This window comes from Nipponia nippon, unplaced genomic scaffold (assembly GCF_047370975.1).
Source record: "Nipponia nippon isolate SJK-2023a ecotype South Korea unplaced genomic scaffold, ASM4737097v1 scaffold_39, whole genome shotgun sequence".
NCBI classification, from domain to species: Eukaryota; Metazoa; Chordata; class Aves; order Pelecaniformes; family Threskiornithidae; genus Nipponia; species Nipponia nippon.
In genome coordinates, this window is record NW_028262357.1 from 606,360 (window position 1) to 620,903 (window position 14,544).

The following is a 14,544-nucleotide window of genomic DNA, read 5'->3' on the forward strand; positions in this document are numbered from 1 at the left end:
GAAGGGATCTGGGGAGTAGCTTGTTCCTTTCTTCCTTCTTCTTTGGGTTTTTCCATTAATCTATCCTTTTCTGTTAATGTTTTCCACCCCTCCTCCAAGATAGTCAGTGCTAATTCCAGTAAAATGATCCCCATGACAGGGAGGCCACCTCTTTGCATACTTTGCAGCACTGATGGAAGTTGGAGAATGGAGAAGAGAAGCTAGGGTTTGCTAGACAGGCTGAAAGGATGTAGACAACAATAACTGAGGTAGAAGAACACAGGAAAGGGGGTAAGAGATGCATTTGTGTTGGCTGTGGAGGTTGAAATGGAACAGACTAGGCAAAGCGACCATGAAAATAATGTATTTCCTTGTGATGCCTATTGTGATTAACTTATGGGAGTAATGAGATTTTATTTTCCCTAAATATCCTTAAAATTTAATTTTTTCCTCATGTTGAGAATACTGTAATTTGTTATTACATTATATACTTTATCCCTGTGTGTCTTGCCTTCAGGCCTACCTAACTTTTTATAGATGAGATGATTACTAACCAGTTGTAAATATTTTTGTCCCTCTGCTTAGGAAGGGGAGATCTGCTCTATCTAATAACATACAGAAATCTAGAGTAGGAAACAAAGGCACTGTTGGAAGATACATTAGCTCCAGTCTTTCTGATCCTATTGCTACTGGAATTTTACAGACAGTAAGAACAGCAAGATTACAAAAAATCTAGTTGCTACACACTCAGCAAAATAGAAAAAAAGCCTGTTTGTCATTTGTTTTTTTTTTTAAAAAAAAACATTTGTATGGGCTTATATTTTTCATTAGGGGCTCTTTTATATCATTTAAGCTCATGGAACTGCGACTATAATCTGTTAATGAAAACTGACATTTCTGAAAAACTGAAAGGGAAATAACATAAAAATTGTGAACCTAGAAAGCAGTAATAAACAGGAAAACAGAAATATAAAAAAAAAAGAAGATAAAAAGCTGTTGGTTGTTGGTTTGTAGGTGGAAGTGAATGACAACTGAATTGCACCAGCTGTCACTGCATGTTGAAAAGCTGGACTGTGTAAGGTGGTGTGCAGCTAATATGCTGGTTCACCAGAGTCTTAAGAATCTGGAAAATGAGCAGGCTATAATCTAAAATATAGTTAAACACTTTATAGTTTAATACTTAAAGTATTTTTCATTCTTCGTGATATATCTTATTTCTCATTGCAACTAATATGAAAGCTTCTGACCAGCAAACTCATATTCAGTGATTATCAAATAATTATCAAGCTACTAGCTATTTTTGCTTAACATTTCTAGAATTAAAAAAGAAAAAAAATCTGAATAATGAAGCATGTTCTTTTCTTTCTTTCTCTCAGTGTTGATCATTTTGGGAGACTTTGTCCTCAAATTTGTTATGACTAATGAATTTTTGAGTGTGTTCAGGTAATAATATACTGTCTGGTAAAGAGAGTTGGTTGATGCATATGACACTGCATTCCTGGGCTTTCCAAACATTGGGTACCACTTAACTAATAATCTCAAGATAACCTATTTGTATTTTAAGTTAACAGCACTGAAATCGCGAAAGGATAAATCTTCTGGAATAGAATTTCTTTGTGGTTTAACTTCACGATTAATTCTGAAAAAGAAAAAAGATAGAAGATGTTTAATACTGTTGAAAATTTCTCATTTCTTAATAGGAAATTGTAATAGATTTGCTGCACTGTGTTGAAATGTGTTCATTGTATAAGGGATATTTTGTTTTACATCAGTTGGATTATTCTAAGTTAGTAATGCTTTCTAAAACAATGAGTTCCATCAAAACCAGCAACAATCACTTGATCTGTCACACTTTACAGACTGTGTAAGACTTCATGTTATTTCTACATTTGCATCGAGAAGCATGCTGAAATTTTACAGATTTTACATGGTATATTCCATCACTGAAGAGTTTGAGACTCTGCTAGCACTGTTTTTAGAAGACTTTACTGGGAGAAAGGTGAGGTCAAAAGATATCACTAGATGTCTGTGTTTCCTTGTATGATGTGCTGGCCATGTCTTAAAACTTCATTCTTTTAATGAAAAAGGGCAAATTATGCAATGTCTCTATTACTATGTAATCCAAAAAATATTGTCGTGTAGGAAAAGTATAAACAACGAATATAGACGCAAGCAGGTAGTTAAACATGAATTACTACTGCAAAACAATTAAGATCAGTGGAAATTAGTTTCATGTTGTAATGTTGTTACTGTAATGAAAGATGATTATGATACAGAAATTGAAATTGGAGCTGCAGTGATTGAAAACCTGAATGACAGTTATGTGGAGATGCTGGCAATTTGGGTCGTTTCATTTTGCTATTAGACTTCTGGTAATTACCTGAACACACTTGACAAGGCATCATTAAGTATGACAAAAAGAAAAATCTATCACCATCACATTAAAAAATACATTCTGTAATGCTGAAAGCTACATCGGATTTTAGGAAATGGAAAATTTTCTGTCTGATTTTAGTACCTGTATTACTGCTCCCTTTTTAACTTTTGCTTAACTCTGTTCTCAGATACTGCAGACTGACAGAATCCGTAGAGTTTTTGAAACAAGAATTGTGAAGTCCTTCTCCTGCCCAAGCTGCTGACTGTGTGACATGATGTAAGTCATTTAACCATTTTATTTCTATTTTTTCCTTTGTAGATGATGAAAATTTAATGTTTTCTGTATTTTTAGGAATGCTTTGTTCTGATTAAATTCTCCAGCAATCATGATGAAAATTTTAATTTTATTTTAAAATTGAAGCTAATTTAGCATAGAAAATTTGTTTTGAAAAAAATATGAAATAAAACCTCACTTTATTACTTTTCCAGCTAAAACTATTAATTAGATTTGTAACACTTTGACAAGTAATAGCTGACCTAAGCCTGACCTATGTGAGACTGCTTATTGTTACCGACTCTTTTTATACTGTTAATTAATGGTTTTACAGTGTTTTGGGAATTTAATATATATATACCTGTTTAACAAGTAAATCTTGTTATCAGCTGCAGTTTTATAATCTTGTTATGTGCTTGATTGTGTTTTAAATCATTTAATTCTTTTGGAGCTGTTGAATTATGATTTCAATGTTTAAGTCCCAATTATCTGGAAGGCATTCTATTAGCTAGTGGATCCAGCAAAAGAAGTGAACTCGCAGAAAAGAAATCAACAAGTTCCAAGATATAAGATGTAGGTAATACAGGGAAATGTCAAATAGAGAGCTCTTAGGAGAAAAGAAACATTTAATTCTCTGTGTGAATCAGAAAGGACTGTCAAGTTTCACTTCAGTGTCCATGTTAACACAGTATTAGCAGAGAATTTGCCTTGCAAGTAGAATAGCAGCATCTTTCAATTGATCTAAGTTACAATCTGATGAATATACATTCATAATAACTTAAGGAAATAGGTAATAGAGTTTTCAGAGGAACTTCTTGGTGAGCTAGAATGGTAGAGCTCACTCTGCAGTTGAGAGGACATAATTTACTTAAACACAAGATGAGGGCAATTGATTGGGAATCCTGAGTAGCTCATATTTAAAAGGGGTGTTGATAGCTCTAATGACTCGTTCAGTTAGCTGGCAAGATGCATATTACCACCATGTGTGCTAGGAAAGCAGTTCACTTAAGGTCCTGACTGTAATAAGATAGCAATTGTGATCAACATGTTATTTTATTTGTGACTTGGTATTTAGCATTGTTTTCCATACATTAACATCAGTATAAATATATTTTAACATCATTTATATCTTTGTTCTTACGTGAATATTATTGTAAGAACTTAGGGATTTGGGGTTCTTCTAGAGTGGGTGTAAACATGAACTACCATGTAAGAATCTTGTTGTTAAACGTGAACTAGCCCTGAGTATGCTTGTATTTTTTTCTGTTAATTAGTGTCTTTTCCTCTTTCTTATTCCTTCTCCTGTTGCAGAAAGTCTTATATCCACTTAACTTTGATTTCGCTTTTATCTTCACCAATATGTGCTAGCCTCCAAAAGGAGTGAGCTTTAAATCTTTGTTGTTTATTCACTAGTCATTCTTTTTAAAGAATTTAAAGATTAGATTTGTCACGTTAGTCGTCATTCTTTTTTAAGCATTTGTAGTTACTCTTTTCTGTGTTTTTCAGCTGATGTTTTTTAACGAAGTTATGAAAATTAATATTTCACTATTCACAACTATGGGCAAATACAACTGTGTTTGCAGTTGTCATCTGTTTCAGAATTTCTAATAATTAACTCTGGGACTTTTCTACAGGTACTTTCTTTGTCTAATAACATTAGCTATCTGTCTAAATGTAGTTGTATTTCTTATAAAAGTCTCACTCCTAGATGAGACTTCTGCTTTGGCATCATTAAGTTTTGAAATGACTAATTAATGGTTTGGTTGTGTGTTAACATTATTTTTAAAATTTGTAAAATATTTTGTAGCAGTGATTTCACAGAGCATTGATAATGCAAGGTGCTCATAGTCTTTACAGACTGAATGCTCTTTTTAGCAATACTTTAAACAGCCTGTCACTTTCCAAAAGCCACTTAGTCTCTCTTCACTGTCTTACACCTGCAATATGCAAATTTTGTGTGGTTCAATCACCTGTGCAAATATTAGCTTTCTCAGAATTGAAATGAGCAAATTAACTATTATTAATAGTTTTGCATAGACAATATTTTATTTAAAATAAGTTTTCATGAGTTTATAGAAAATTTTGGGTTTTAGAATTTTTCTAACTCATGAAACATGAGAAGACTAAAGCACAAGCAGTATTCACCAAATGCTCTTAGTTTGACTAACTGTGGTTATTTTACTAGACCTACTATATCTTGCTTATCACCATACTATCTTAGTATCTTAGAAAGTGGATATTGTCTTTCTTACTGCATTCTTTCAAAGGGCCCAGTTTTCTTTATAAGTTATTTATTTAATATGTAGTCTGCAGGAAAATAAAACATATTATACATTCCACATTTTTTTCTGAAAGCAATGGAATTCATAGTTTTTCTGACTTCACAGTGATTGACAAATATGGGCCAGACAGATGGAGAACACTTCCTGTTGTATGTTGGGTGTTTAAAAACAAAACCAAACAAAAAAAAGCCCCCCTAAACCCCACAATAATTTTCTTTACATTTTCGCTCCACTGTTCTTGAAGGTGGAAGGTCATTGTCATGGGAGCTTGTGTTTGTAGCTCTGCTAACCTGATATTTTCTGTCATGTAAGCTTGCATACTTGAGATATTTGAAAAGAAAAATTGAAAACTTAAACATTACCATATTCAATAGGAAAACAATTATATGAGTGGAGTGATGTATTCTTGGTGATCTGTGTTGCTAAGAAACAAACCGCTGTGTTCTCAGTGGATTAAATCCTTCTCTTCTAAGTGTTTTCACCACAAGATACATTGCAATGCCTTATTCGGGCTCGGACATCTCAAACCCATTAACTAAGAGGTCAAACTATTATCTGCTTCTTTACTTACTTCAGTCTTGCTCCAGACGCCTCTCCGTGAACACCTAGTATAAAGTTCCAGTTCAACAGGGGACAAAACAAAACTCTTCCTATTTCTCCAGATTTAGAATCATAGACTCATAGAAAGTCCTGAGTTGGAGGGGACCCACAAGGATCATGGAGTCCAACTCCTGTCCCTGCATAGGACAACCCCAAAATTCACACCATATGTCTGAGGGCGTTGTCCAAATGCATCTTGAATATTGTCGGGCTTGGCACTGTGACTGCCTCCCAGGGGAGCCTGTTCCAGTGCTCCACCCTGCACCCTCTGGGTGCAGAACCTTTTCCTAATGCCCAACTTCCACCTCCCCTGGCATATCTTCCTGCTGTTCCCTCTGGTCCTATCACTGGTCACCAGGGAGAAGAGATCAGCGCCTGCCCCTCCTCCTCCCCCTGTGAGGAAGCTGTAGACAGTGATGAGGTCTCCCCTCGGTCTCCTCTTCTCCAGGCTGAACAGACCAAGTGACTTCAGCTGCTCCTCATACGGCTTCCCCTCTAAACCCTTCACCATCTTTGTGGCTTATCTCCCTCTCCTGTTTCTTGCCTTGATCTGTCACGTGGTACTGGAGCCTGGGTGCCATCTTCAGCTCATTCTTGTTCCACCGTCATTAGTACTGAATTTGCCCAGTGCAAGCTGAGTTAAAACACATGTGGACACATAGCGCATTTCTGTCAAATTAGCACACAAGAAAAGATTTTTAACTGCTTTTTATTTTTATATTAGATGTGGAATGATAGTTGATATGTCATCAGATATAAAGTCTGCCAATACAAAGTTACTGTCAGCATTGTTTGAACAAATATAAACCAATAAAGTCATTTTATATAGGATCTATTCTATGTGTTGTAGTACTGCATAATTTTGAGGTAGTACAAGGAATTATCTAGCTAGATATACTGTATAATCTTTTTTTGCCTATACTTACTGAAGAGTATTTCTAAAATAGCACCTTCCTTATTCAGCTACAGAACTGATACATTTGTTTTCTCTTGTTTCACCATTTATCTTAATTATTGTAAAATCATTTTTCTGAACTTTGAAAAATGTAGCCTTGTTCCATGTGTATTTATCTAAAATATTGCTGCAGTGCGTAGTTCGTCATCATCTCATTTCTATATCCACTGTTAAACCTGTCCCTAAACCTTCCACTTTGAACCCCCAATGCTCCCTCCCTCCCTATCTCCCTACCTCCCTTGCTATGCCAGCCATTATCGCCCACTTGTTAAATTTTCAAATGGTTATTTTTTTGCTTTCTCTTATGTTACCTTTCCCACTTGATAGGAAGTTGTGTAAACATTCAGTAATCCCCTTATACCCCATGGCTTCTTACTATCTCTTTTGCTCTGCTAGCTGCACAAAGTTCATAATGGCGAGATCAAGGTTTTGCTGAGATTACAGCCTATAAAACTGATCGCTATCTTCATTGCTTCCTTCTTTCCCACCTGTCTATATCCATTTCTACTCCTTCACTGTAGTTTTGCTCGTGATTTATGTGAAACTGGAATTTTAATCCAAATATCTAAACCTAACCATTCGGAACAAGTCATGTACTCAGAGAAGATCTGAAATCTATTAAGTCAGGTGAAACTGGTAGACCATTGTAAATTACAGCCTGCAACATCTGGGGCTTCTCAGTTAGTGTTGTGTGGCTGTGACTTGTCAGACGTTGACCATTATGTTTCTACCTTTCCATGTTTTTCTTAATTTGATATATTACATTAATTATTCCCAGATGTATATTTTCAGGTAGTACAAATAGCTTTATAGATCCGCTGTCACGCAATCTCAGCTATTTTTTGCTGACCCTCACTTCATACTCATTCTGAAATATTTTTAGGACAAATATCAGAAGCTTAGTAGCTCCACTGATTTACAGTAGCAGTAATGCTCCTCCTCCTCAGAAAAAAGATATTCTTGTGAAATCTTCGTATTCTAGGCTACTTTGGAATTCTCAGCTTGTTTTATTAGAGGTGATTCAATCATGACTCAGAGCACTAATTTGGGCATATGGCTTATGAAATAACAGAGGATTTCTGTCTTCTACTTGGACAAATCATGCATTTCTGGGTTTAAATTTTTATTTTCTTTCTAAATTTTAAATTCCATCAGACTCATTTTGTGCTGGGGTTTCTGGATGGAACTAAACACCATAGTCCACTATTAGTGTTATTTCCACTGCTTGAAAGAGGCTAGATTTCATATTTGTTCTAAATTCAGTAGAAGTTGGTTGGTCCTGCCATTCACAATGATAGATATTGCTTCATTTACAGTCAAATACAGGATCACGACAACCTCCCAAACGCTGAGGTCAGAAGGCTTTTGCCACATGAAGTCTCACCTCCTTGTTTATGCGAATGTTGGTAAGTTACACAGTGCCAGAGAATTTCCCCCCTCACTGGAAGTCAGTTGTTGATGCTGTTCTATTATTTGTACAAGGAAGTAGAGTTTTGCCCAGGACATTGCTAAAAATTTCCAAAGTTTGGGAGTTTTGTACAGCTCATTCCCTGTTGGCAGTTTACTTGCAGACAACCTGTTTTGGAAATAGAGTTTAATAATATCATTCTGTTCTAGGGCAGTTAGTCTGAATATCAGAGAGTGGTACTGGGCACAGTTAAGTTATAAGTACAGCTGTAACCTCTGAGTACCAAGTTTTATGTCTTGCTAAGCTCAAACTCAGTGGAGGACAGATTTTCAGTGTTCTTGCATTTCACAGAAACAAAGTACATATAATTAGCTGCTCACTGGAAGCTTGCATGTATAGTTCTTGGCAAGTCTGCTCTATTTCTATGAAACTCAAGAATATGTACATCTTCAAAATTGCTAGTGTAACAGATTACTGTATATTGATTTATTCTGAACACTTCTTTTCCCCAGTAATGAGTTATAAATTATCATGTTATCATCATCTAATCAGCTTTTCTGTGTAGTACAGGGCTGTTGAATTTCCATGCATTTATTGTTCTTTAAAGTAGAATGTGTAACCTAGAAAATCATCCAGAATTCACGGAATATTCCACACAGCACTCCAGCAGTTATTTGAATGCCTAATTGTCAGTAATGTTGAAATTCTCTGCCTTACTTCTGTCTTCAGTGTGTCTGCCTTGAACTTCTAACCCGAGGATCTAATCATACTTCTGCTTCTGAAATCTTTGTGTATTGCTCAGTATCTACTTCCCATGGGAGAGACAAGATGGTTTTCAGAAGTTACATACATATGCACCTATCAATTTCAACTTATCCATGAAATTTCCAGGAAATGCTTAAATCCAGGTGAATTACCATCATGTGGAAGAGCTCCAGGAATATGTGGAATTCATTAAGCAAAAACACAGGTTAGGCAAGGTTACTGTGTCATGTATCTGATAAACATACTGTGAGCGTTTATAAATCAGATGACCTCTCTCTAATTCAGTGATAATAAAACAGCAGAAAGGAATTTCTCTGGGTCACTTTACCTAATGCATTAGCCATTTCAGCAGAGAAAGCCATAAATTATTTTAGTACCAAGTCATTATAGTGATACTGTTAGATGACAAATCTCTTACTACCATCAACAGGATAGACAGTTGACTCCCTTTGTTAAGATGTGAAGTGAGGCTTAAAAAATAGGATAGGCTTTGCATCATCTTGCATGATTCTCAACTTCAAAACTAGTTCACTGAGTATAATGTATGCCAGTCACTTTTTGAAAAAAACATTTTAAAAAAAAAAAAAGTAAAATTGTCTCCCTGTTTGTGATGTCATTAGTCATGTTTCCACTTTCCAGATTATTGCATTTTTATATATATTTCCTCATTCTGTCTGCTTTCTTATATCACAAGCTGATGATTAATTCTTACTTGCATATTGCATGCAAATGACATGCCTTGAATAAAGAATACGCTTAGACTGTGTGCTCACCAAGACAAGAATTGTCATGGCTCCTGAGTGTCCCTCCCATATAGGAAACATTTTTATAAGTAAGTAATAGCAAAGGGTTTAATATTAACAGAAGAAATAGAATGTAAAGAAGATTTTCACTGATTTTAGCCTAAAATCACTTGTAGAAAATGGCATTGAATAATAGATTTTTCAGCTGGGCCATACCCTAAACCTGGACATCACATGTGGCTCTGGATGCTGTGGCAACTGCAGCTGTGTTGTCAAGGAAACAGCCTTGTGCTCAGTAGGCAAAACCAATGAGGATTAAGCAAGGCTATATTATAGCTAAGCCTCGGTGACCTTATCAGGGAGCAACACGATCTGTCTGTTCTTCACTGTGCAGGTGTCCCTCAGGAGTGAGGGAGATATGCACAGGCAAAAACATACATGCAATATACCTGATTTAAATGTCAGACCTGGATTATTCAAACAAGTGAATGCATTTCCCAGTTAGATGGATTAAAAGACTCCATTTGTGTAAGTAAAATGTTTATATAAAATAAAATTAAATAATAGAGAAGAAAGTAATGTGACATGTTTTTCTTTAAGCTATGAAATGAGGAAGAGATAGTTGAAGTCTGATGAACTCTGGAAGTCTTTTTGATTTTTGTCATAGCTTTATAATCAGGGTAAAATTCACACACAAGTGTGCCACTATAAAAATGTGTTGATTTCCCAATGAAAAGAAACAAAGTTTATAGAACACTAAGATGCAGAACAGTTGTCAACAGTTTCAAGCACAGTGTTCTTCAGTAAAAAGAATTAATGCATGTGTCACTGCAGTAAACTCATACTCCAACATACACTTGTTATTTCATCCCAGTTTTTTGTACCTAAAAGAATCCAAATCCAAATTGAACTGAGATGAATAAGTGCAAGAGAAAAATGCCTAATAGTTTTTTGCTGGGTGGGGAAGGAAGTTGAAAAAGTTGTTTAAACTGCTGTCAGAAGTTAATTGTTTTCTGCTTAAACTTTAAAATATTATTCCTTTTTGTTTCTAAAGCAAAATAGAATGTTACACTTTAGTTGAAGCCTCATAATAAACAAGAATGAGTGAACGAGCAACTAAATTCTACATGCTTTGTCAGAATCTCTGGAGTTTATTGTGTTTTTCTTTTTTACATTGTCACGTAACATCAAAGGTGATTAAATGTCTTTCTTAATTAACCTTATGCTTTAATTGTTAATCTGGATTTATTTGTATTAACCATTGTATTTTTTCTTGTTTCAGTATCTCTTGTGGTGTTACATGCCCATTTAAAAAAAAAAATCAATGTTAGTTTATCTGCAGATAATGCCAGATGAACCTTTTTCAATAGTGATACTGTCCAATGTCTTGTACAGAGAAGGGAGGAACTGAAGCAAACTGTGAAATGAGACACATCTGATCATCTGATTATCATAGTGATTTTGCGTCTAACATTATCTTGTGATTTATTTTCTTTCTTGGTGTTTTTTTTTTCCAACAGAAGTTAATTTAAACTTGCCAAAGCCAATGGATTTTGTCAGATTTTGATTATTCTTTTCTTGCATCCCACACTTTTTTTTTTCAGTGCTTCTGCATTTCTTTCTTTTTTGTATCTGATTATTTAAAATATCTGATTTTTTCCAGAATTGCTGTTTTTACCATTTCAGCTATGTTACAGAAAAATTCTGTGTATAAGATACTTTCTATTAAAGAAAGAAGTTCAGAATTTTGTAGCACATTTAAGGCCATTATAGAAGACTTGAAATTGACCCGATTTCATTGCTTCATTTCTGAGAGCTTCCACTCGCCTAATAAGATTTTTCTATCAGAACATCAGGGGAAGAAATGAAGCAAAGAGGACATGGAAGACTTGGTCACTTCTGTGAGCTGAATATGATGTCAGTCTTCTTAACTATGTAAAACACGCAATGGAAAAGTTGGAGATGAGAGCATATTTAATGCTTAAATATTTAAGAGCATAACAACATCAAAGTTGTTAGAATGCATGCAGCAGTTAGCTTAAAAAACTGAGACTTAAGTCCTTGGAGAAAAGTCTGCTGTGATCCAAATATGCTTAGAGACAGAATATTAATATTCAAAATAAAAGGATTAGGAAATGTGTTGTGCCTCCCCAAAAGATTCTCATTCCCATGCCTTCTTTCCTTATTAATTTCTTAGTTTCAATTTTCAGGTATTTCGTCCCTTAGTATCACGTGTGATTTCACCCTCTAGTGCTTCTGTGTATTCCTTATGTGTCTAATAGTTATTTTGAAGGTCAAATACAGAGCTGGATACCTTCCCTAATTTATTGTCTGTGTCTCGACCTTTTTTCCCTCCTTACATTTTTCCTAATTTTGCCTTTATTTTCTCTTGGTCCATCTTCTATCTGTAGCTTTATGGGCATTTTTCTTTGCTTTTCAATCACTAAAATATATGCTTTTGTTAAATAGTCTGGACTATTTGTTAAATAGTCTGGACTCCTTCTATAAGGAGTTTGATGTGAATTAGATTTAATTTTTAATGTAGAGCTCACTAATATGAATTATCTTGACCAGTTATCACTAATTTAGGGAGCAACAAGTAAAATCCAACTTTTTTTCTTTAAACCAACTAACTGCTTTAACAGTGTGCCAGTAAATTACTGCAAGTTGTCTACTACCCTGCCACTTTCTAGGATAATCTGCAATCCTGAACAACAGGCAGAACAGCAGCAGTATCTCCAGTTGGGTTATTCATGGACAAATAGGCAGATCAGCCTTTCCCTGCTTATGGAGTGAGTTAGACACATCCAGGACATGTCATGCCTCCTGTGCATGTGCTGTGCAACTGATCCATGTGGGCATAACAAGTCTAAGATATTTCTGATGCTGTAGATTCACAGCAGGCCGTCTCTGCATGTCCCAAAATCATGTGTCCAGGTGTTCCAGCTTGTGTAGCAGATATCTTTTTTTCCATGTGAAATGCTGGCGAATAGGATGTTCTCATTCCATTTTAAATTATTAATGTAACTTTGGTCCATCTATTCTAAGTGCCTTGTACCAAGGAGATTTAATTTATTTGATCAAATTCAGACATGAATTCAGGAGTAGTCATTGGAAACATATTACTGTGAAATCAGATTAATTCTGTAATATCAGTATGGAGGAAATTGGAACTGGACCTACAGTACTCATATCTAATTCTTCTTCATCTTTCATCTTATGTAGCTATTTACAGTGCTGTAAAATGGAAGAACAGTTTTATCAACCATTATATTCACATTTGGCATATATTTAACATTGACATCAAAACCCCAGAAAAAAATGAGGCTTTGGAAGACCTCCAGTGTTTTGGCTACTGGCTTTGGAAGACCTCCAGTGTTTTGGCTACTATTGCCAAAGTGCTGAACAGAGAACTGTAATTTTAACTCAAATAAATAGGAGTGTAATATGTGCAAGTCAAATTAATTTATTCATATGTTCACGATCTTTTGCATGTGAATTATATCCCCTTAGATTATGGTACATTAATTCCATTGTTATTAAGAAATTATGTGTTCATAGGAATAAACTGTGTTGTATTATTTTTGCACTGTATTGTAATATTTTGAATATTTCAAATTTGGTTCCTAAAACATATATACAAATATGTACTTCAGATGCTTTTTTTTCCTAACTTACTTCTAGACTTCTGATCTTATTTATACATTTAAAAATAAGTTTCTCATGAGGGTAACCTAGTAGCCATAAATCACTTCCTGAACAGGTTTTGATAAGTGAAACATTCAAACTTGAGCACTCTTTTTCAGGTTATGAAATCCAGATTTTTTTGTGAGTATATTAATCAACAGATGTGTTGTTTCTTTAAATAAGTAACATATGGCAATATGCTGTCACCTATCAGCTTTAAGTCAAAGACTGTCAGTCACAGCAGCTATCTGTGTACAAGACAACTAAAGACATTTGTAGTACGTATCTGTGTATCACTGCAATAATAGATAGCAATAGATAATCCTGACAGAAATTGAGGGTACTACTCTAACAACTAGCCAGAAAGTACTTCATGCTTTTGCAAATTGCTTGCCCTGTTCGCCTAAAACTAATTGACATTTGTTATATAGAAAATTATGCAAAATGTTTACATCAATATTTTTTTATTCCTCTGCATACTTGACTGCACATTTCTTGGTTTTGTTTGCTCCTTTAGTATTTATATCATGTGTCTTTTATGTACAAAAATAATCAAACAAATAGAAAAATAGCCAGCAGTAGGCTTTAAGATCTACTGATATTTTTAAAATCAATTCACTGTGAGTGTGGTTTTTGTGTGTGTTTTTTGCGTGAGCGTGTATGGTTTACATACTGATTTTCAATTTACAGCCCAGTTTAAACTTAGGTGGAGAATCAACCCAAAACTTCAATTGTGAGACTGTTATCACTATGTTTGAATCCACGTCCTTCCTAAATTCAAATTGTCTGGCAGCAGCAGTAGTTAATCATATTTAAGATGATTTTACTGAGGCTTACTGTGATCCGACAAGCAGCCTACAAGCTGGACTGTGCTTAAGGATGCTCCCCTATGGCTCACTGCCTCTTCCAGCAGACAGCAAATGGCTTTCAAGTAATGAGTAGTAGCTGAGTGCATTCTCCTGTGCCTGTTCACATCATAGCTCAGAGAGCAAGGAGGCTGCTGCAGAGGGACAGAACTGTAAAGCTGTAGCACTGCACTGGAGGAAAGGGAAGAGTGGCTTTCACAGCTGTCTTCTGTCTGTAAATAAGGAAGGTGTTTCATTTCAGAATCAAGGTAGTTTGGCTTAGTAACTTCTGGAAGCTGTGTAATACTTGCCAGCAATGGACAACTTACTACCTCATTATTTCATTGTCAGACACCTTAAGAAAGAGGGTCTTTAGGGAAGCCTCAACGCCTGTTGGGGTTTTTGATATCTTGATAAGTGTTGTGCACTTTTCCAGATTATTTCTTGAAACAATGCACAACATGCATATTTTCCATTACTACTTTTATTTAAGGTGCCAGTGTTTCAGCTTAAAGTTTTAGAAGTGATAGAACCAAATCTACAAAATTTTTAATAGAAAAATTGAGAAAACAGGTTCAACTGATTTGCTAACATTCTTTTGTGTCTCTGTTTCCAGTCTGCAGTCTTGAT

The 14,544-nt window shown here is 35.1% G+C and overlaps 1 protein-coding gene across 1 annotated transcript in view; it reads left to right on the forward strand.

Annotated features, from left to right (window-relative positions):
* The window catches only part of PRLR (prolactin receptor), a 155,994-nt gene that overhangs the window by 14,331 nt on the left and 127,119 nt on the right, over positions 1-14,544 (forward strand). Inside the window, exon 3 of the mRNA XM_087773282.1 lies at positions 2,544-2,632. The gene's annotated coding sequence lies outside the window, so the exon portion shown is untranslated. The remainder of the gene's footprint in view (positions 1-2,543; positions 2,633-14,544) is intronic.